At 44.6% G+C, this 23139-nt stretch overlaps 1 non-coding gene across 1 annotated transcript; it reads left to right on the forward strand.

The window, feature by feature from the left end:
• Positions 1-6863: 6863 nt before the first annotated feature.
• trnai-aau (transfer RNA isoleucine (anticodon AAU)) lies at positions 6864-6937 on the forward strand. The gene has a single exon. It is a non-coding gene; the product is annotated as a tRNA-Ile (tRNA).
• Positions 6938-23139: the final 16202 nt, after the last annotated feature.

Raw genomic sequence — 23139 nt, forward strand, 5'->3', positions numbered from 1 at the left:
TCTGACTATGGGTGCTGTCTGTACAGTGTTTGTACGTTCTCCTCATGACCTTGTGGGTTTTCTTTGAGATCTTCGGTTTCCTCCCACACTCCAAACACGAGCAGGTTTATCGGTTAATTGTCTTGGTAATAATGTGAATTGGCCCTAATGTGTGTGGATAGTGATAGTGTCCTGGAATCGCTGGTTGGCGTGGACTCGATGGGCCGAAGGGCCTGTTTCCGCCCTGTATCTCTAAACTAAACTAAACTGAACTGAACTAAACTAAAAGACAATGGTGTTAGCTTCAAAGAGGTCTATTCGCAATCATAAGGCACATTGCATCTACAATCAAATGAATCTATTGTAAATAAAAATGTCAGTTCGTTATTTTGTCAGAACCGAAGAGGAAGAATAGATGGAGTAACTGAAATAAAAAATGTAACATAGAAACATAGAAACATAGCCTGCACCGCCATTCAATATGATCATGGCTGATCATCCAACTCAGTATCCCGTACCTGCCTTCTCTCCATACCCTCTGATCCCCTTAGCCACAAGGGCCACCTCTAACTCCCTCTTAAATATAGCAACTTGGTTGAAGATTCAGCCTAAGACGCTCCAGAGAAAACAATCCAAAAATGGTCAACGTCCCCTTATTACAAATGCCCTCTAATCCAGGGAGAATTCCGGTAAACCTCTTCTACAACCTCCAAAGCATTCACATCCTTCCTGTAATGTGGTGACCAGAACTGCACGCTATAGATACAAATGCGGCCTAACCAAAGTCCTATAAAACTTCATCATGGCTTCCTGGGTCTTGGTGAATCAAAAGAGACTTCCTGTCATACTGAACTGGCCTTGGTTTATAATGGTCTGGTTTGCTGTCATGATACGATTAGTTGAGTTTAGTTTAATTGAGTTTAGGGATACATCGTGGAAACAGGACTTTCGGCCAACCAAATCCACGCCGTCCAAGGATCACCCATACACTAGTTCTATCCTACACACTAGTGACAATTTACAGCGGCCAATTAACGCACAAACCCACACGTCTTTGGAATATGGGAGGAAACCGGAGCACTCAGAGAAAACCCACACGGTCGCAGGAAACATAGAAACATAGAAACATAGAAATTAGGTGCAGGAGTAGGCCATTCGGCCCTTCGAGCCTGCACCGCCATTTAATATGATCATGGCTGATCATCCAACTCAGTATCCCGTACCTGCCTTTTCTCCATACCCTCTGATCCCCTTGGCCACAAGGGCCACATCTAACTCCCTCTTAAATATAGCCAATGAACTGGCCTCAACTACCCTCTGTGGCAGAGAGTTCCAGAGATTCACCACTCTCTGTGTGAAAAAAGTTCTCCTCATCTCGGTTTTAAAGGATTTCCCCCTTATCCTTAAGCTGTGACCCCTTGTCCTGGACTTCCCCAACATCGGAAACAATCTTCCTGCATCTAGCCTGTCCAACCCCTTAAGAATTTTGTAAGTTTCTATATAAGATCCCCTCTCAATCTCCTAAACTCTAGAGAGTATAAACCAAGTCTATCCAGTCTTTCTTCATAAGACAGTCCTGACATCCCAGGAATCAGTCTGGTGAACCTTCTCTGCACTCCCTCTATGGCAATAATGTCCTTCCTCAGATTTGGAGACCAAAACTGCACGCAATACTCCAGGTGTGGTCTCACCAAGACCCTATACAACTGCAGTAGAACCTCCCTGCTCCTATACTCAAATCCTCTTGCTATGAAAGCCAACATGCCATTCGCTTTCTTTACTGCCTGCTGCACCTGCATGCCTACCTTCAATGACTGGTGTACCATGACACCCAGGTCTCGCTGCATCTCCCCCTTTCCCAATCGGCCACCGTTTAGATAATAATCTGCTTTCCCGTTTTTGCCACCAAAATGGATAACCTCACATTTATCCACATTAAACTGCATCTGCCAAACATTTGCCCACTCACCCAGCCTATCCAAGTCACCTTGCAGTCTCCTAGCATCCTCCTCACACCTAACACTGCCCCCCAGCTTAGTGTCATCCGCAAACTTGGAGATATTGCCTTCAATTCCCTCATCCAGATCATTAATATATATTGTAAATAGCTGGGGTCCCAGTACTGAGCCTTGCGGTACCCCACTAGTCACTGCCTGCCATTGTGAAAAGGACCCGTTTACTCCTACTCTTTGCTTCCTGTTTGCCAGCCAGTTCTCTATCCACATCAATACTGAACCCCCAATGCCATGTGCTTTAAGTTTGTATACTAATCTCTTATGTGGGACCTTGTCGAAAGCCTTCTGGAAGTCCAGATACACCACATCCACTGGTTCTCCCCTATCCACGCTACTAGTTACATCCTCGAAAAATTCTATAAGATTCGTCAGACATGATTTACCTTTCGTAAATCCATGCTGACTTTGTCCAATGATTTCACCACTTTCTAAATGTGCTGCTATCCCATCTTTAATAACTGACTCTAGCAGTTTCCCCACTACCGATGTTAGGCTAACTGGTCTGTAATTCCCCGTTTTCTCTCTCCCTCCCTTCTTAAAAAGTGGGGTTACGTTTGCTACCCGCCAATCCTCTGGAACTACTCCCTACTCCCTAACTACTCCCTGCAGCCTATCTGGCCCTGGGGATTTATCGGCCTTTAATCCATTCAATTTACCCAACACCACTTCCCGACTAACCTGGATTTCACTCAATTCCTCCACCTCCTTTGACCCGCGGGCCCCTGCTATTTCCGGCAGATCATTTATGTCTTCCTTAGTGAAGACGGAACCAAAGTAGTTATTCAATTGGTCCGCCATATCCTGGTTCCCCATGATCAACTCACCTGTTTCTGACTGCAAGGGACCTACATTTGTTTTAACTAATCTCTTTCTTTTCACATATCTATAAAAACTTTTGCAGTCAGATTTTATGTTCACTGCCAGTTTTCTTTCATAATCCATTTTTCCTTTTCTAATTAAGCCCTTCGTTTGAAGAACGTTCAAACTCTGTACAGACAGCACCCAAGGTCAGGATCGAACTCAGGTCTCTGGGGCTGTTCGGCACCAATACCGCTGAGCCACCCTGCCGCCTCAATTGTACAATTGAATATTTCTTTGTTGAAGCATAATGTTACAACTGGTTGCAATGTCCAGACTAACTGCAGGAGCTCCTTGATGTTGACGGCGGAAGGCTGATATTTGCCCTGCAGTTTGCAGCTGTGGGGCTCCTTGTAGCATCCAACTAGTCTGTGCAGGCATCTTCGTAAGCTAGAGGTCTAAAGATATACTGTGGGCGCACTTTGGACAAGTGCCCAAATTGTATTTTGCAGCCATTGCATAATCACAGTTCATCTCATAACTAAAGTTGTTTAAAACTGAGAAATTGATTCGTTCATGCAAGTGTTCTCGGAAAAAGAATCGTAGATGGGTCCCATGCCAAGAACAAGACAATTATTAGTGAGAGGTGTTATTTCCTGAGGTATTGCACAATGTCTGAGCATTGATAGGGAGTTGGAGGAAGTTGTTTTTGTTTGTGCAGATTCCAGCAATACCACTTAGATGTGATGATTACCATGACAATGTCCAGTGTTGCCATTCCAACAGGTCAATGTTAAAATATATCAAAAGGCAATCAATCATTTGCTTGTGGCCATTAGTATCCACTGAAGGTCGATAAAAGATAATCATGTCGTACTTGTCCATTGAAGCATGGCCGATATCGGTGGCACGGCAGTAGAGTTGCTGCCTTACGGGCCTGTCCCACTTGGGCGTCATTTGCGCGTCACGCAGATGGCGCACGAAGATTTTGTACATCCAAAAATCCTAGGGCGGCGCGCGCAACCATGCGTCACTGCCTACGTCACCATGCACCATGCACGTGTAATGTGCACCATGCGTGCATCACGTCGACGTCACATACACGTCACGATGCGCGTCGCCAATTATGCCGCGTAAATGACGCGCAAATGACGCAAGTGGGACAGGCCCTTTATAGTGCGAGAGTCCCGGGTTCGATCCTGACCACGGGTGCGGCCTGTACAGAGTTTGTACGTTCTCTGAGCGTCCACATGGGTTCTGTCCGAATGCTCCATGTTCCTTCCACATTCCAAAGACGTGAGGGTTTATAGGTTAATCAGCTTTTATAAACTGCCCTGAGTATGTAGGATAGAACTAGTGTACTGGCCAGCATGGACTCGGTGAGCCGAAGAGCCTATTTCCACACTGTTTCTCTGGGAGCTCCAGTTTCTTCCCACACTCCAAAGACGTACAGGCTTATAGGCTAATTGGCTTGGTAAAATTGTAAATTGGTATGGGTTGGAAAGTATTAGTGTCTGGGGGTCGCTGGTCGGCATGGACTCAGTGGGCGAAAGGGCCTGTCTAGGCATTGAATCTCTAAAGTAAAAATAAACTAAAATAAAGCTGGGAAGGCTCTTTGCTTGTCAGGCAATAGTCAGAAGTAGTGTTTAGTTTTACACCACTCTTCACGATATTTATTTGAGAGATTTATCTGCTGTAACAGCATCAAACTCCTTTGGCCCATTTGCTTTCAGAGAGATCTACTCTTGCTGAGATCGTTCTTGGAGTATTGTGTTCAGTTTTGGTCAGCCTGCTATGGGAAAGATGCTGGAAGGAGTGAAGTGAAGGTTTACAAAGTCGCTGCCAGTATTTGAGGGCCTGAGCTATTGGGAGGGGTTGGGTGGGCTAGGATTTTTTTCCATTGAGTGAAGGAGACTGAAGTTAGATCTTGTAGAGGTGTATATAAACATGTGGGGAATGGATAGAGTGAACATACATGGACTTTCTCCATGGGTAGGGAAGTCAAGAACTAGTGGCCTTAGGTTTAAGGTGAGGGTTGAAAGATTTAATAGGAACTAGAGGACATCGTATTCACACTGTGAGTGATGAGTATATGGATTAAGCTGGCAGAGGTGGTAGTTGAGGCAACATTTAAAATACTTTTAGAACAGGTATAAAGATAGGAAAGATTTGGAGGGATATGGGCCAAATGCAGGCAAAACGGGACTTGAGGCATCTTGGTCAGCATGGATGAGCTGGGCCAAAGGGCCTGTTTCTCTGCCATATGACTCAATGACCTGTAAAATAAACCCTTGAGAAAGCGTGTCCTAAAGTTGCTTTCATTTCATAAATTGTCTGACTGCATCGATAAATACTCCATGTTTCCACAAAATCCTCCCTCACAATCAGTCTGAAGAAGAGTGAGGACCTGAAACGTCACCGATCCATGTTCTCACTGAGCTACTCCAGCCCTTTCGCCTTTTATTTCTTAAATAAGCATTGATTTTCAACAGGATATGACATTGGAAATGTCAATTTCGTTTAGTTTAGTTTAGTTTAGTTTAGAGATAAAGCGGAGAAACAGGCCCTTCAGCCCACCGAGTCCTCACCGACCGCGCATTAACACTTTCCTACACTAGGGACAGTTTTTTTTAACGTTTTACCAAAGCCAACTAATCTACAAACCTGTACGTCTTTGGAGTGAGGAAGAAAACCAAAGTTCTCTGAGAAGCCCACGCAGGTCACGGGGAGAGCGTACAAACTCCGTACAGACAAGCACCCCGTAGCCAGGATCGAACCCGGGTCTCTGGCGCTGTAAGTGCTGTAAAGCGGCAACTGTACTGCTGTGCCAGCGTGCCGCCCTAAAATTTAGATCATATGATCACAGCAGCAAGAGACAGTTAAAGACATTGATGACAATCTTTTATGATGTATATATAAAGTCAGCTACAGTTCTAGAGTGATGGCAAAGCTGTGAGCTAAGGTTCAGAATCAAATACAACATCAGAGACACGTATACTATTAAGGTGGTTATACTGATTAAAGAAGCTAGTAAACAGACTGAATTGATAATGACTATGTATTAATGTGAAAAGTAGTTATACACCATTTACTACAACAAGGGAGGGCAGCACTGTGTAGTTACATTTAATGAGAGGATTGGTGAAGTCAGCTTGTTTCATTTCCTTCCTTCTACCCAGAAGCTATTGACCTTGCTGCTGTTATTCAGTCCAAGAGTCAAGACTGTTTAGTTGTCACATGTACTGGCGACGGAACAGTGAGATTCTTACTTGCTGCAACTTTACAGGCCCATAAACACAATAACACATAAATAAATATGCAAAAATCAATAATACGATCATTAATAACCTGACCATAATATTGGAAAAACCAAAGTCCCGCAGTGCAGCCAAAATGACAGCCCGTAGAAGATCATTGTGGCTGAAGTAATGTTTTGTCGTGTGTATGTTCAAGAGCTTGATGGTTGGTGGGAAGAATCTGTTCTTGTGCCTGGTGGTCATGGTTTACAGGCTCCTGTATCTTCTTCCCGGTGATGGTAGAGAAATGAGAGCGTGGCCTGGGGGGCGTGGGTCTCTGATGACGACCCTGAAGAAGGGTCTCAACCCGAAACCTCGCCCATTCCTTCCCTCCAGCCTGTCCGGCTGAGTTACTCCAGCATTTTGTGTCTATCTTTGATGATGTTACAGTAGCTGCTTTTTGATGCAGTGCCTCCTGTAAATCCCTTTGATGGTGGGCAGGTCAGTATCCGTGATGGACCTGGCAATGTCGACCACTCTCTGCAGCCTCCTTTATTCTTGGCCGTTCCTGTTACTGAACCAGGACATGATGCAACTAGTCTACATGCTTTCAACTGTGCACCTGCAGAGGTCCAACTGAGTATTTGATGCTAAAGCGAATTCACCTCCAAATACGCGCAGGATCTCCCCTTCATTTTCCGTGTGATTTTTGATACTGTTCCCCAAGAAGATGTTCATTTGAGGAAAGCAACCCAGCCAAATCAAATCTGCCCATATTCAATCCACAGCGAGGAAAATAGATCATAGAGGTGGAATGGAGGACATTGAAAAGCATGGCCGGTTAGCTCAGTTGGTTAGAGCGTGGTGCTAATAACGCCAAGGTCGCGGGTTCGATCCCCGTACGGGCCAGTCCCTATTTAATGCATTTTGTTGTCTAATGCATTTCGTTGTCTCTGTACTGTACACTGACAATGACAATTAAAATTGAATCTGAATTGGAATCGATCTTCACTGCCCCAGCTTAACGGCATTTTGATCAACCGTGGGTTAGCTCACTCAGCACAGACCAATAGGTAGAGCAAGTGCCTGGGGAGGCACTGAGACTGTATCAGTGCCCTAGATTTCATAGCACATTGGAGAGATACAGTGTGGAAACAGGCCCTTCGGCCCACCGAGTCCGCGCCGACCAACGATCACTTGTACTCCAGTTCTATTTCTACACACTAGGGACAATTTACAGAGGCCAGTCAACCTACAAACCTGCACATCTCGGAAACCGGAGCCCCTGGAGAAAACCCACACGGTCCCAGGGAGAACGTGCAAACTCCGTACAGAGACTACCCATGGTTAGGATCGAAACCAGGGTCTATGGCTATAGGGCAGTAACTCTACCGCTCTGCGCCACCGTGCCGTGTGTGCTGTTGCTGCTCAGGCTTCTACAAGTGCAGCTAACTGTGTTGCAACAGGCTCTCTCAAGACAAGCCAATCTCGCTGTGAGGTCCTCAAGCAAGGGTTAATGGCCTTATGAACTTGTACAAAGAGCCTAAACCTAGCTTCAGGCTAAGACACAGGGCGCCGTGTAATTATATCAATGTGGTGAATGGGGCACTTCAGGTCAGAAGTGAACGTGCTCTCTCAGTCCACCATGTTAGGTACTTGGAGCGGCAATAGTAAGTGGGAAATGGACCCTAAAGATTGTAATTTTATGGACATTGACAGATTTATTGGAAATATTTAGTAATTGTACTCAATATTCTAATTTTCAGTATTGCATCCTCATTTGCAAAGCCGTCGCACCAGTTTATATTTTCTTAGTGTAAGCTTCTTTAAACGTCCCTGTAATTAACCGTAAATAAAAGCAAGCTAGCACTGGAATGTTCTTTAACTGGTATTTCTTGGTATGTATGTTGCTGAAGTGAGTGACAAATGCATAAAATACTACTTTATTTGAGGGAAATTTGAATGCCCTGAAGATAACTAAGGAACGATGGCACGGTGGCGCAGCTGGTAGAGCTGCTGCCTCACAGCGCCAGGGACCCGGGTTTGATCCTGACCTTGGGTGTTGCTTGTGTGGAGTTTGCACGTTCAACTTATGATCCCGTGGGTTTCCTTCGGGTGCTCTGGTTTCCTTACACATCCAAAAGATGTGTGGGTTTGTAGGTTAATTGGCCTCTTTCAATTGCCCCTGGTGTGCAGGGAGTGAATTCGAAAGTAGGATAATATAGAACTAGTGTGAATGGATAGACACAAAATGCTGGAGTAACTCAGCCAGACAGGCAGCTCGTCTGGAGAGAAGGCTTGGGTGACGTTTCAGTGACGTTTCAGGACGAGACCGTTCTTCAGAATCGTGTGATTGGGTGATCATTGGTTGGCTGGGGGTCGGTGGGCCGAAGGGCCTTGTTTCCATGCTGTGCAATCTATCAATCAATGCTAAATGACTGCTAAAATGAGTCTTAGTAGCAGCAGTGCATTGAAATTTGAAATTCCATACTTTGGCCTCAGAAAAAGGATTTAATTAGCAGCTGATGATGCATCAAATAATTTCAGATCAGGCTAACCAGATGTACATGATGGAAACTTGGCACATTCCCCACTAAACATCAAATTGTACCTGATTCTTGCATCAAAAATGATTCAGATATCACATATCTATTTGAATCTCTCAATAGCAGCTCTGTTCCAATACGTTGGTCGACTAAACTGCTCAGGCAGTTTAGGATGTTGAAATAAGCATGACCTCTGCTAAAAGATGAAGACACAAGGAACTGGAGATGCTGGAATCTTGAGCAAAAGACAAAGTGCTGGTGTAACTCAGCAGGTCAGGCAGCATCCATGGAGAGAATGGATAGGCGTGTTTAGGATCGGGATCACTATTGTCTCCTTTTCATCTCTAACCCTTGACACATATTCCACCCATCTGCCAATCATCCCCCTCACCTGTATCCACCTATCACTTGCCAAGCTTTTCCCGCCCCTCTTTCATTTTCCAGCTTTCTCCCCCTCTATTACAGTCAGTCTTAAAGGGTCCCGACCTGAAGCGTTGCCTTTCCATTCCTCCCACAGATGCTGCCTGATCAGCTGTGTTACTCCAGCACATTGCATTCTGTTCTGCTAAAAAAAAAATCATCTCGCTACCTGGAGTGAGATGGTGACAGTTCAGTGTAAATCTGTGAGCTCTTCCCTCTCATTGAACCAACCTTCCTCTCACACTCATTCTTCACATCGTCAAGGTTAACACATCCTACACAATATACTGTTCTGAGGGCATTTCCCTCATTTGGCTCTTTCTGTGCACTTAGAGTGATAGTCATAGATTTATACAGTGCAGAAACAGACCCTTCGGCCCAACCTGCCCACACCGACCAACATGCCCCATCTAAACTAGTCCCACCTGCCTGCTGTTTGGCCCATATCCCCCTAAACCTGTCCTATCGACATACTTGGCTTGTGCAAACCACTTGTGCAAACACAGGAAAAAAAACACACTGCCAGTAGGATGTAACTGAATCAGACGTTTCAGATTTGTGCAGTTAGCCACAATTAATATTCTGTCAGAAAAAAGACACAGGAGTGCTGGAGAAACTCAATGGGTCAGGCAACATCTCTGTAGAACATGGACAGGTGACATTTAAGGTCAGGACCCTTCTTCAGATTCACCATTTTCACAATATTTTTATAATATTTTGTAAAAAATGTGTTGGGGAGGAATATCTGAGGAGGTTTCAGATAGTTTGCCCCTGGGAACTGTGGGCCCTGAGAGCTCAGTTCAACCACTGCCATTCTAGTCGGCTGGGTGGAAATTCTCAAAGACACACGTGATCTGCCTGCTGCCTTCTGAACTTTGGCATTGTGGTTTTTTAGACGCAGATGTGCAGGCGACACGTGGCAAAGACATGTAGCAAAGTAGGACAAAGCATGATTACCCACGTTAGAACACCAGTTGCATTCAGTGCAATGTCCTTTTAGTCACCCACCACCCACCATTCTGCACATGTGTAGGAAGGAACAGCAGATGCTGGTTTAAACCGAAGATAGACACAAAGTGCTGGAGTAACTCAGTGGGACAGGCAGCATCTCCGAAGATAAGGAATGGGTGATGTTTCGGGTCGAGACCCTTCTTCAGACTTTTTTTTTCTCTCTCCCACAAATATGGAATTACTGATTCTGTTCCATTCTGTTTTGTAGTTTTTTTTTGCACAATCCACAAGCATTGCCAGTTTTTATTTCACTGCACATCTCGTATGCGTATGTGACGAATAAACTTGACTTGACTTGATGTCAGGGGAGAGGGAGATACATGGATAAGGAAGTGTAAGGTGTGAAAACAGGCCAAAGGGGATGGAGATCAAGGACAATGCAGAATAGATCATTGTTAGCTGGGAGAAAGTGACAAGTGAATGGCTCAGTTTTCATCGTAGTAGGCTGTAAATTGGGCGGCACCTTGGCGCAGCGGTAGGTTTGCTGCCTTATAGCACCAGAGACCCGAGTTCGATCCAGACCACGGATGCTGCAGGGAGAAGGCTCTGAAGACAGTATAGGCAGTTACCTTGTGACCCTCCCATTAGAGTGCACTGCCATGCCCCGCTACCTTGCTTCCCTGCGGAGAACAGTTAGCAAAGTCATAAGAAAAAGGGTAAATATAATGCACTGTTCCTCGGTAATTAGAAGACAGGACCCTATTACAGCAAAGATGTTGTTAAGCTGGAAAGGCGGCAGAGACGATTTACGAGCATGTTGCGAAGACTAGAGGGCCTGAGTTATAGCGAGAGGTTGAGCAGCCTAGTACTTTTCTCTTTTGGAGCACAGGCGGATAAGGTGTGATCTTATAAAGGTGTATAAGATGATAAGAGGAATAGACAGGTAAAAGCACAGAGCCTTTTACTTAGAGTAGGGAATCGAAAACCAGAGGGCTTAGGTTTAAGGTGAAGTGGGGAAAATTTAATAGGAGCCTGAGGGGCAAGATTTAACACACAGCAAGCTGGGTATATGGAATGAGCTGCCAGAAGAGGTTGTAGAGGCAGGTATTATCTTTGCATTTAAAAGACAATTGGACAGGTACATAGATAGGACGGGTTTAGAAGTATGTGGGGCAAACACATGCAGGTGGGACACATTGGTCGGTGTGGGTAAGTTGGCTGAAGGGCCTGTTTCCACGCTGAATTATTCTGAGACTCTATAACCAGTAAGGTGTAATCCATGGTGAGAACTGAATTCACCAGCCTTGCTCGATAAATGACCACATTCTACACAGGGCGAGTGCTATCTCGAGCAGCGGCTCAAGGTTGTCAGAGACCTTGGCTGTAACGACCAGGGAAAGCAAAGATTATACTTTACTCTGCTGCCTTTTGCACTTACTGTCTAAATCAGCACTAAGGGAGGAGTCCAGAACCAGGGGCCACAGGTTAAGAATAAGGGGTAAGCCATTTAGAACGGACACGAGGGAACATTTTTTCTCACAGAGAGTTGTGAGTCTGTAGAATTCTCTGTCTCAGAGGGCGGTTGGTGAAGGCCGGTTCTCTGGATACTTTCAAGAGAGAGCTAGATAGGGCTCTTAAAGATAGCAGAGTCAGGGGATATGGGGAGAAGGCGGGAACGGGGTACTGATTGGGGATGATTAGCAATGATCACATTGAATGGCGGTGCTGGCTCGAAGGGCCGAATGGCCTACTCCTGCACCTATTGTCTATTGTCTATTGTCAATAATTGGCTGCTTAACTGCCGTGATGGAGGTACTAAAGAAATTGCGATTACTGGAATCTTGAGCAAAACACAAAGTGATGGAGGAACTCAGAGGGCCAGGTAGAAGAATCTGTGGAGGGAAATGGACAATGTTTCGGCTCATTCTGAAGAAGTGTCCTGACCTGAAATGTCATCTGTCCATTTCCCTGCACAGATGCTGCCTGACCCATTGGTTTCCTCCACCACATTGTGTTTTGCTCAAGATTTCAGCATCTGCATTTTCCCATGCCTCCATTATGTTACTGCAGCACTTTGAGATCACCCGAGATTAGTTTAGAGATACAGCACGGAAACAGGCCCTTTCGGCCCACCGGGTCCGCGCCGGCCGACCAGCGATTCCCGCACACTAACACATTAACCCACTAGGGCCATTTTTTACTTTTACCAAGCAAATTAACCTACAAACCTATACGGCTTTGGAGTGTGGGAGGAAACCGAAGATCGTTGAGAAAACCCACGCGGTCACGGGGAGAACGTACAAACTCCATACAGACAGCACCCGTAGTAAGGATTGAACTCGGGTCTCCGGCACTGCATTCGCTGTAAGGCAGCAACTCTACCGCTGTGCCACCGTGCCGCCTTTAATGGTGAGTGATTAAAAGGACTTTTGAAATGAATGCAATGGGTGTTTAACGTGGGCAATTGTGCTCCATCTTACTCTGCTGCTTGTAAAGTCCACATAAAAGCATGCACACCGTCGTCTATAAACCACAAAGTTCACAAGGCAGCGGGCAGATCATGTGTGACATTGAGAATTTCCACCCAGCTAGCTACAATGGCATTTATTGAGCAGAGGTTTCAAACCCTGCAGTTCTCAGAAACGAACCGACGTGAAAACTTCTCAGTCAGAGGACACTCCTTTCAATGTCGTCTTGTTTTGGCTTTATGTTGACCGACATTCGGTGAATGAAGAGAAGCTGCACATTTGCTGTGGATCAGCGTTATGCAAATGGTAACGAGTTGATTCATTGCCCAGCAGTGACACATTGTCTAATGCCACACCACACACTCATATCACTCAATGGACGTTCAAACCTTCAATGGAAAGGAAATGAGTTTTACATTAAACATTAAAATATATTCCTTGTTGAAAACCTGTGTATTGATTGACGGTAACAATCAGGTGGAGTTAGGTAATGCAATTAATGTCACATGTTGAATTATTTTCTGCCGTTGAAGTGTTGATATGGATAGTTGAATGGATGCCATCATTGTGAGAGACTGATCTAAGAAACCATTGCTTGTGCCTGAGTTCACCTTGAGACGGTTGGCAGATTATTTGACGAAGCAAGTAAATAAAATCTGTTCATGATCCTGTGCACACACAAAGTTCAAACGCATGTCCTTTTCCATCAGGTTCATTGGATGGTCATATTTTCATAAGATGCCTACTATGCCTGTTGTGCTGAAGCAAAGCAAGAATTTCATTGTCCTATCAGGGACACATGCCCATAAACTCTTTTGAATCTTGAATCTTGCATCTTGAGATAGTAACAAAGTGCTGGAGTACCTCAGCGGGTCCGGCAGCATCTCTGTGGGAAAAGGATGGGTGATATTTTGGGTCGGGAGCTTTCTTCGGATTGAAAGTAGGGGGTGGGATACTCAGGCATACGATACGATATGTTAGAACGTTATTCATCCCAGGAGGGAAATTGATCCGCCAACATTCATAAGAACACAAAAACACAAAATACATGAAACATGAAATTAAAGTGACGAGTGGAAAGGATTGGGGATGTGCAGAGGTTGGCGGGGTGGGGGGGGGTTGGTCAGTCGCAGTCTCAGTCTACCCGATGACAAAAGGGGGAAGAGTTGTAAAATGTGTTAGCCACAGGGAAGAAGGATCTCCTGCGGTGTTCTGTCCTGCATCTTGGTGGAACCAGTTGGTCACAGTGGGGAATGTGGGAATACACTGTGGTGGATGTTTATGTTAACCTTTATGTAGTTGTGTGTCTTGTTGCTTTTTTTAGTAGGGCAGTATGGTAAATCACAGATCACTGTACCTTAATAAAAGATCTTGAACTTTGAACCTTGGACCCTGAACCTTGAACCTTGAACCTTCTTTGTTATCCCACTTTTGGTCTCCACTCCCTTCCCAGCAGGGGCAGTTTACAGAGGCCAATTAATGTGCACATCTTTGGGATATGGGATGAAACCGGAGCAGCGGAGGAAAGCCACGCGGTCACAGGGAGAATGTACAGACTCCACACAGACAGCACCCAAGGTCCAAGATTGAACCTGGGTCTCTGGCGCTGTGAGGCAGCTGCTCTACCAGTGACACCACTGCAGTCTTACTAAATGTTAATCGACTTTTCGTGACAGAGTTAAGGAGTCATAGAGTGATACAGTATGGAAAAGGCCCATCGGCCCAACTTGCCTAGACCGGCTAGCAATGTCCCAGCTAAACTAACCCTACTTGCCTGTGCTTGGTCCATATCCCTCCAAACCTGTCCTATCCATGTACTTTCTAATGGGATCGTCTGCATTACTGGAAACTCCAGGAGATGTCTAGAGTTCCAGTTCCAGGCACTGTATAATCCTTCAGAAACCAACCATTGCATAATATTTGTTTTGAGCTCTGTAATTTAATTCTCTCGGTCACTGCCAAAAAATGTGTAGAAATGCTGTTGTAAATGACTTGCATGAGGTTTCATAAACAAAGCACTTTGTATCAGCATTCTCAATCAATCCCATTCACAGCTATCAATCCTGCGATTAAGGCACATCCTTAATTTTGAACACCCTACTAAAATCTCACCTATAACGCTACAAAATGAGATTTATTAGAGAGCAAGGTAAATCAGTAAATCACATCATGCATCATTCTTTATTTTAGAAATATGCAATTAAATGTGGCTTTAGTGTGGAGTGAAATATGATAATATTCATTTTCGAACTTATTTTGTGCCTCTAGAAATTAAATCAACAACTTTCTGCAATGTGATATGGTTTGTGTGTTTGAGGGGCATCAAATTCCTATCTCCTCCACGGAATGTCCTCTAGTCCTTTAATACCTCATTTATACCCCATGTTGACTTGGCCAGACCAGCAACATCATCAAAGACGATTCGCACCCACGCTACTCCCTCTCCCATCGGGCAAAAGGTATAGAAGCATGAAAATGCACACCGTCAGATTCATGGACAGTTTCTTCCCAGCTGTTATCAGGCAACTGAATCATCCTACCACAACCAGAGAGCAGTGCTGAACTACTATCTACCTCTTTGATCACCCTCAGACTATCCTTGATTGGACTTTGCTAGCTTTATCTTGCACTAAGGTCGAATGTAATCATGTTTTGTCTTTCTGCTGACTGGATAGAACGCAACAAAAGCTTTTCACTCTACCTCGGTACACGTGAACTTTACACAGCTTTGCAGGGAAAATGGGAAATTGGATGGTGACTGTTGGGCGGTCCTGGGATGGTTCTGCAACTCAGGGTTTGAATATCACTGAGGTATATCTATGGTACACAAGGAGCTGCAGATGCTGGAATCCTGAGCAAAAAATAATAGACTGGAGGACCTCAAGTAGGTCAGGCAATGTCTGTAGAGTGGATGGCAGATGACGTTTTGGGTTGGGGACCCTTCTTCAGACTGTTGCTCATATTCTGCACAACACTGTGGATGGCTTGATCGTAATCATGTATAGTCTTTCTGCTGACTGGTTAGCACGTGACAAAAGATATTCACTGTACCTCAGTGCACGTGACAATACTCTAAACTAATATTGCTGCTCCAACCCAAATAAGACAAACCAACCATCTTCCTGGTTTCCAATACCAGCACCTCAAAGCACAGTGTACTTTGGTGCCAAGCCTTGGGGGGGCACCCTTGAGCAATTTGGCAACCAAACTACCTGGCGTGAGCTATGGAGGCTGAATCATTGAACATATTCAAGGCTGAACTCATTTGATTTTTACTTTGTCGGGGAGTTGCAGGGAAAAGGTGGGAAGGTGGAGCTCGAGATCACATCAGCTGGAGAAACAGGAAGCTGCAGAAACTGGTAACGGATGGTGAATCTATCAAATTTATTGCCACAGACGGCTGTGGAGGCCAATGCATTGGGTATTTTTAAGGCCCATATTGATAGATTCTTGATTGGTAAGGGTCTCAGAGGTTATGGGGAGAAGGCAGGAGGACGAGGTTGAGAGATGAAAGGAAGATCAACTATGATTGAATGGCGGAGTAGACTTGATGGGCCGAATGGCCTAATTCTGCTCCTATAACTTATGAACATGAACTGCTGAGTCGGACAAAGGGTCCGCATGTGAAAAGTCATCTGCCCATTTCCTCCATTGACCTCCAGCACTTTGTGTTCAGATTATCTAGGATCATATTTGATGGTGGACTGCACATGGTCCACTACCCCTCCTATTTATAATGTTCTCAAATCTACGGCGCCTTGATTGATCAATGGAGTATGAATACATGCTCTTCGGCCCACAGTCCACTCTGGCCATTGATCACCCATTCACACAAGTTCTACATTAACCCACTTTCGCACATTCTTCCTACACATTAGGGGTAATTTACAGAGGCCAATCAACCAACAAACCCGTATGTCTTTAGGACGTGGGGGGAAAACCAGAATACCCGGAGGAAACCCACGTGGTCACAGGGAGATCGTGCAAACTCCACAAGGACCACCACCAAGGTTAGAATCGAACTGGGGTCTGTGGGGCTGTGAGGCAGCTGCCCTAGCCTTACTGAATGTTAAGCGGCAAAAATACTTTATTGGTCATTTATTTCTTCTGCATCATAATATGCTTCTCCTCATTACTCCAGGTTAAAAATAATACTTTATTAGGAAATAAATTTGAGTTTAATTGGAGCTGTTACTCAAGGCGGAGTTGTTAGAAGTACTAAAAGCCTCAATTTGGCTTCTAACTCAGTTGCCAAGTTCACTATTCTGGTGCCTGATATCCAGGCCTTGAACTCAATAGTCCACTGCCTTAGAAGACTGAGGAGATTTGGTATGTCACTGACTATTCTATTGAACTGGTAGAGAGATATGGTAGAGAGCATACTGGCCGGTTGCATCATGGCTTGATTCGATAACTTGAACCCTCGGGATTGAAAGAGGCGACAGACTGTGGTGGGCGTGGCCTGTCCCACCACAGGCACCGATCTCCCCACTATTAAAGGGATCTAAAGGAAGGAGCTGCCACCACCATCAAAGACTCACACTACCCTCGGGAAGAAGGTACAGGAGCCTGAAAACCATGGCCACCAGGTTCAACACCAGCTTCAAACTTGCAACCATCAGGCTCTTGAACACTGCACAACACCAACCATGATCTTCCATGGCTGTACTTTTCATGGGACTTTGGTTTTGCACCATTATGGTTACCTGGTATTACTGTTGTAAAGTTATTGTATTATTGATTATTATATATTTAGTTGTGTATTATTGCATTAATGGGCCAGTTAAGCTGCAGCAAGTAAGAATTTCATTGTTTCAATAGACAATAGACAATAGGTGCAGGAGTAGGCCATTCGGCCCTTTCAGCCAGCACCGCCATTCAATGTGATCATGGCTGATCATCCCCAATCAGTACCCCATTCCTGCCTTCTCCCCATATCCCCTGACTCTGCTGTTTTTAAGAGCTCTATCTAGTTCTCTCTTGAAAGTGTCCAGAGAACCGGCCTCCACCGCCCTCTGAGGCAGAGAATTCCACAGACTCACCACTCTCTGTGAGAAAAAGTATTTCCTCGTCTCCGTTCTAAATGGCTTCCTCCTTATTCTTAAACTGCGGCCCCTGGTTCTGGACTCCCCCAACATCGGGAACATGCTTCCTGCCTCTAACGTGTCTAAGCCCTTAACAATCTTATATGTTTCAATGAGATCCCCCTCATCCTTCTAAACTCCAGTGTGCATCCTTGTTGTATATAACAATTAAACACTCTTGACTTTATTTTCATCATTCTGCAATGAAATACAACATCCTTTTCAGACGGGTAACTAATGAACCAATTTCACTGTTCAAGGTATCAGCTTCTAAAACTAGAGGACATTGCCTCAAAGTGAGAAGGATGTGATTTAAGAGGGCTCTAAGGGCAACATTCACTCACAGGGTAGTCTGCATCTGGGATGATATGTCGGAGGAAGCTATAAAAGTGGATACAATTACAACTTTCAAAAGACATTTGGATAGGTGTATGGAGAGGAATGATTTAGTGCTATGAGCCAAATGCAGGCAAATAGCACTAGCCCAATATGCCAACTTGGACTTGATGGGCCAAAAGTCAACATGGACTTGATGGGCCAAAGGGCCTATTGCCATCCTGCACAGTCACTGTGACTGTATGCTCCTCCACCGTGAACTGGGAACTTGCACAATCTGTCAGCATAGCCCCGGGGATCAAAGACACGGAACACATACTACTGGTTTTTGATTAGTTGTAAGGTAATGGGTGAAAGTCAGAGAGTATTTCTTCAGAGCTTTTAAATCTATTACTGTTCATCTGGCCAACCTTCCAGACCTTTGAAAACATAGCATGACACCCACACAGCAGTGTGGCGCTTTGGGTAGAAAGTGATCTTGGGCTGCTTCGTGCATCACAATGTCTCAGTTTTACAGTTCACATTCAGTTCCATTGAAGTTAATGCCATTACATTATGAGAGGGCTCAGTACAAGCCGGGACGAAGTTCGCTCTCTCCCTCTCTCTGCTGCTGCCTGACACTTGGGTTCAATCCTAACTACCGGTGCTGTCTGCCTTACTTCAAATACGTACAGGTTTTGTAGGTTAATTGGCTTCAGTAAAATTGTAAATTGTTCCAAATGTGTAGCATAGCGCTAGTGTACGGGGTGATCGCTGGTCGGCATGGACTCGGTGGGCCAATGGGCCTGTTTCCACACTGTATCTCTAAAGTCTAAATCTGGACATAGATAAAGTGAATGTTCACAGCCATTTCCCCAGAACAGAGGATTAACAAACCAGACGGTATAGGCTTAAGTTGAGAAGAGAAAGTTTTAAAACCTTTTCACTGAGAGGTGGTTTGTGTCTGGAATGAGCTGCCAGTGAAAGCTATAGAAACTGATACAATTATGACTTCTAAAAGACATTTGGACAGATGAATGGAAGGATTCAGAGGGCTGTGGGCCAAATAGAACTAGCCCGATATACCAATTTGGCCAGTTTGGACATGGTGGATCGAAGGGCCTTATTTCCGTGCTGTGCAGCTCTGTGCCTCTACGAATCTGCTTGTTGGATAACATCATTTAAGATGATGGAATGAACAGGAAACTGTACCTAACTCTCTTGGAAGACACCAGTTTGGTCACCCTTGTGTCTCTTGACATTTGACGTATAATTTTGGGTGTTGCAGGAACACAGCACCCGAGAGTCAAGACTCAAGACTGTTTCATTTGTCATATGTACCGACACTGGGACAATGAAATTCTTACTTGCAGAAGAAAAAAAAACACACAATAAACATATATAACATTTAGTGAGAAAAACAATAAATTAATAACCCAATATCACTTCAATAAAGCCCAAGGTTAGTGCAACCAAAGAGTATTGTCGCAGTTGAGGTTAGTGTTTGTGCATTGTTCAAGAGCATGAGCTTTCTTTGGAAGAAGCTATTTTGTAACATGGTGGTCAAACTCCTGTATCTTTTTCCTGATGTTTGTATTAAAAAATTATTTATTTATATTTCCAACATGATACAAAAGCCAAAAAAAAAAAATCCGTGGTGACATACCCACCGCCATATTACAGAATCACCAAACTATTCAGACATTAAATTACAAACAACTATGTTACAAATAACGCCACCCTCTCCAACACCACCCAGGCGCGGGCAGACGTAACCCCGGTAAAGGGACATACACCTGGCTCGGGCAAAGCCCTCTTCTGCCTGGCGCCGTGACTCGCGGATTGCCAACTTGGCCAGGTCTAGGACCAACCCAACCAGGACGTCTTCAGCCTTGACCTCTCCCTAGATCCCGTCACCGGTCCTTCGGTCACTGACAGCAGAGCCACTCCTCCCCCTACGGACCCCAGGTAGAGTGGCGGTGCTCTTTGCCCTCCGGACCCTGGCTACAAGGGACGCTCTACTGGTCCCATCTTGTTTCCTGATGGTAGGAATAAAAGGAGAGCATGGCCTGGATGGTTGGGGTCTTTGATATCAGTTGCCCTTTTGAGGCAGTGCCTCCTATAGATCCCTTCGATGGTGGGGAGGTCAGTACCTGTGTTGGACTGGGCGGGTCTATCACAGATAGATTCCCAGATCTTACTCTTTCCACAATGAGGTTTAGTTGAATGGACAGAGAACCGTTACTAATGTGTTGTACTGTGAGCAAAGGGTTAATCAGTTATCGATCTAGGACGAGGTATATTCTGAACATGTTGTCGTTGGTCCAACTTCATCTGCTGGTGTAATTTAGCAGAAACTCAATCTCTGCCAGTGCAAATGTGTTCAGTAACTACAGTTCAAGAAGGGTTGCAACAAGAAACATTTCCTATTCCTTTTCTCCAGAGATGCTGCCTGACCCGCTGAGTTACTCCACCATTTTGTGTCTATCTTCTGACTACAGTTCAAATACAAGATACAAGATACGTTTATTTGTCACATGTGCCAGTCGGCACAGTGAAATGTGTGATCACCATACAACCATACAATAAAATAAAGAACACAACACACGATAGAGGTCAACATAAAACATCCCCACACAGCAGAATCAAAAAGGTACCCACTGTGAGGGAAGGCACCAAAGTCTATTAATACTATATAAATTAGTACATTAATGGACAAATCACATGTTTGTTCATGTTACACTGAATTAATTTCCACATACCTCGACTCCATCCTATCTCCCCTGGTCCAATCCCCCTCTACCTATGTCCAAGACACTTCACATGCCCTTTGTTTCTTCAATAACATCCGTTTTCCTGGCCCCCACTACCTCATTATACTATGAATAGTCAGTCACTCTGACACACTGATCACTCTTAAAGCCCACCGTTTCTTCCTTGACCGCAGAACCACCCAATTTCCATCTGTGCCTAGCAGAGCTGGCCCTTACCCGCAACAACTTTACTCAGAGAGTGGTAGCTGTGTGGAATGAGCTTCCAGTGAAGGTGGTGGAGGCAGGTTCGTTTTTATCATTTAAAAATAAATTGGATAGTTATTTGGATGGGAAGGGAATGGAGGGTTATGGTCTGAGCGCAGGTATATGGGACTAGGGGAGATTATGTGTTCGGCACGGACTAGAAGGGTCGAGATGGCCTGTTTCCGTGCTGTAATTGTTATATGGTTATATGGTTATATAACTTCTCCTTTCTGTCCTGGGCCTCCTCCATTGTCAGAATGAGGCTCAGCGCACATTGGAGGAACAGCACCTCATATTTTGCTAGGGTAGCTTGCACCCCAGCGGTATGAACATTGACTTCTCTAACTTCAAGTTGCCCTTGATTTCTCTCTCTCTCTATCCCCTCCCCATTCCCAGTTCTCCTACCAGTTTTGCTGTCTCGAACTACATTTTATCTCTGTACCGCCCACTCCCTGGACATCAGTCTGAAGAAGGGTCTCGACCCGAAACCTCACCCATTCCTTCTCTCTAGAGATGCTGCTTGTCCCGCTGAGTAACTCCAGCATTTTGTGTCCAAGTACATTAATGGATGTGGACCTGTTGGAACATCCCAGGATTATAAAGAACGTTGCATTAATACAATGTTTCGGTTTACCACTGAATCATCTCAGACTATCCCAACATTTAAGAACCAGTTTATACAGGTACATGGATGGGTACAGGCTTGGAGGGATATGGACCATATGCAGGCAGGTGGGTTGGATATGTTGGCCAATGTAGGCAAGTTAGGCTGAAGGGCCTGTTTCCATGCTGTATCACTCTATGACCCTATGGCTATGACCAGGTCTAAGTTGTCACTTCATTGGAGGTGGACTTCTTGCTGATGAGTACGTGGCCTCCTGAGTTTTGTAAAATATCCCAATGATGAGTAAGCCGACCTCCCCATTGAGCAATAAATCATATGGAAAACATCCAATTCAACAGCATATGTCCACATTGCTGACTCGGAGTGGCTGTGTCTAACTGGATTGTGCAGCACAGACTGAATACACCTTCAATAGTCAAGTCAAGAGTGTTTAAATGTCATATGTGTCGGCAACGGAACAGTGAAATTCTTACTTGCTGCAGCCTCACGGGACCACAATAACACACAGTTAAATGTATAATAATTAATAATACAATAACTGAATAATTGTGACATTCGGTAACTCATCACTAAATAAACCAAAGTTCAAAGTGCAACCAGATGCAATCCATAGCAGAACAAGGTTGCTGAGGTCAGTGTTGTGCAATGTTCAAGAGCCTGATGGTTGCTGGGAAGAAGCTGTTCTCGAAGAGTTTTCATGCTCCTGTACCTTCTTTCCAATCTGGCAGCAGAAATGAGAGCATTTCCAGGGGAGTGAGGATCATTGATGATATTTACTGCCATTTTGAGCTAGCGGCTCTGATCAATCCCTTTGATGATGGGGTTTCCAGTTCCAGTGATGGGCTGGCCAATGTCTATCACTCTCCATCGCCTCCTTCATACCTGGGCATTCGAGTTACCAAACCAGGTCATGATGCAACCAGTCGGCATCCTGCACCTGTACAATGTCCTCTTCTCAGTTCCATTATACCATGTTGCAAGGTTTCTTTGATGGGTCTAAAGGACTTTGAGGTCACCCCGAGGTCACAGGAACGCTATATAAATGCAAATTTCTGTTTTTTTTATCACTTGCTTGCAAAATGTTTCAAAAAAATCTCCAAAGTTATTTTTAATTTGAGTAAAATAAAAGTCATTCATGGGTAAAATATTATGCAAGCTAAGACATATGAGGTCAGATTTCAAAACAATGTATGCATAAAGTTATTCTGGGTTGGTTTCACCAATGGCCTTGGGTTAGAAAGGTAAACAGCATGGAGTCTCTTGTCCATCAGTTGATTAAAATAACATTTGTTAAAGGTTAAACATTACCGCATGCATATTCAGGAAAAAACAGCTAACGCAAACATGCAGGCAAGCGACTCTATAAATGTTCACAGTATAAGTTAGTCATTGTCTTGTCTTATGTGTAGCTTTGGTCATTACATGTCAGGGTTGGTTTCTGCATTAAAATTGCATTCATGGGCTATTGGGGAAACATGCACGACAAACACAAACCTGTATTTCTGTCTTGACAGTTTTACAGCAACTGTCTAATGAATAATGAAACTGGCTCCACACTGTCCCTTGGTGCAAAGGAATCTGTACGTTTTTGGGCGTGAAACACTCAAAGATTGGCATGCAGGTTCAGCAGGTAGAAAGGAAAGATGTATGAAGTATTGGTCTTCATTGCTAGAGGTGTGGAGGAT

The sequence above is a fragment of the Leucoraja erinacea genome, chromosome 29 (assembly GCF_028641065.1).
Source record: "Leucoraja erinacea ecotype New England chromosome 29, Leri_hhj_1, whole genome shotgun sequence".
Lineage (NCBI taxonomy): Eukaryota > Metazoa > Chordata > Chondrichthyes > Rajiformes > Rajidae > Leucoraja > Leucoraja erinaceus.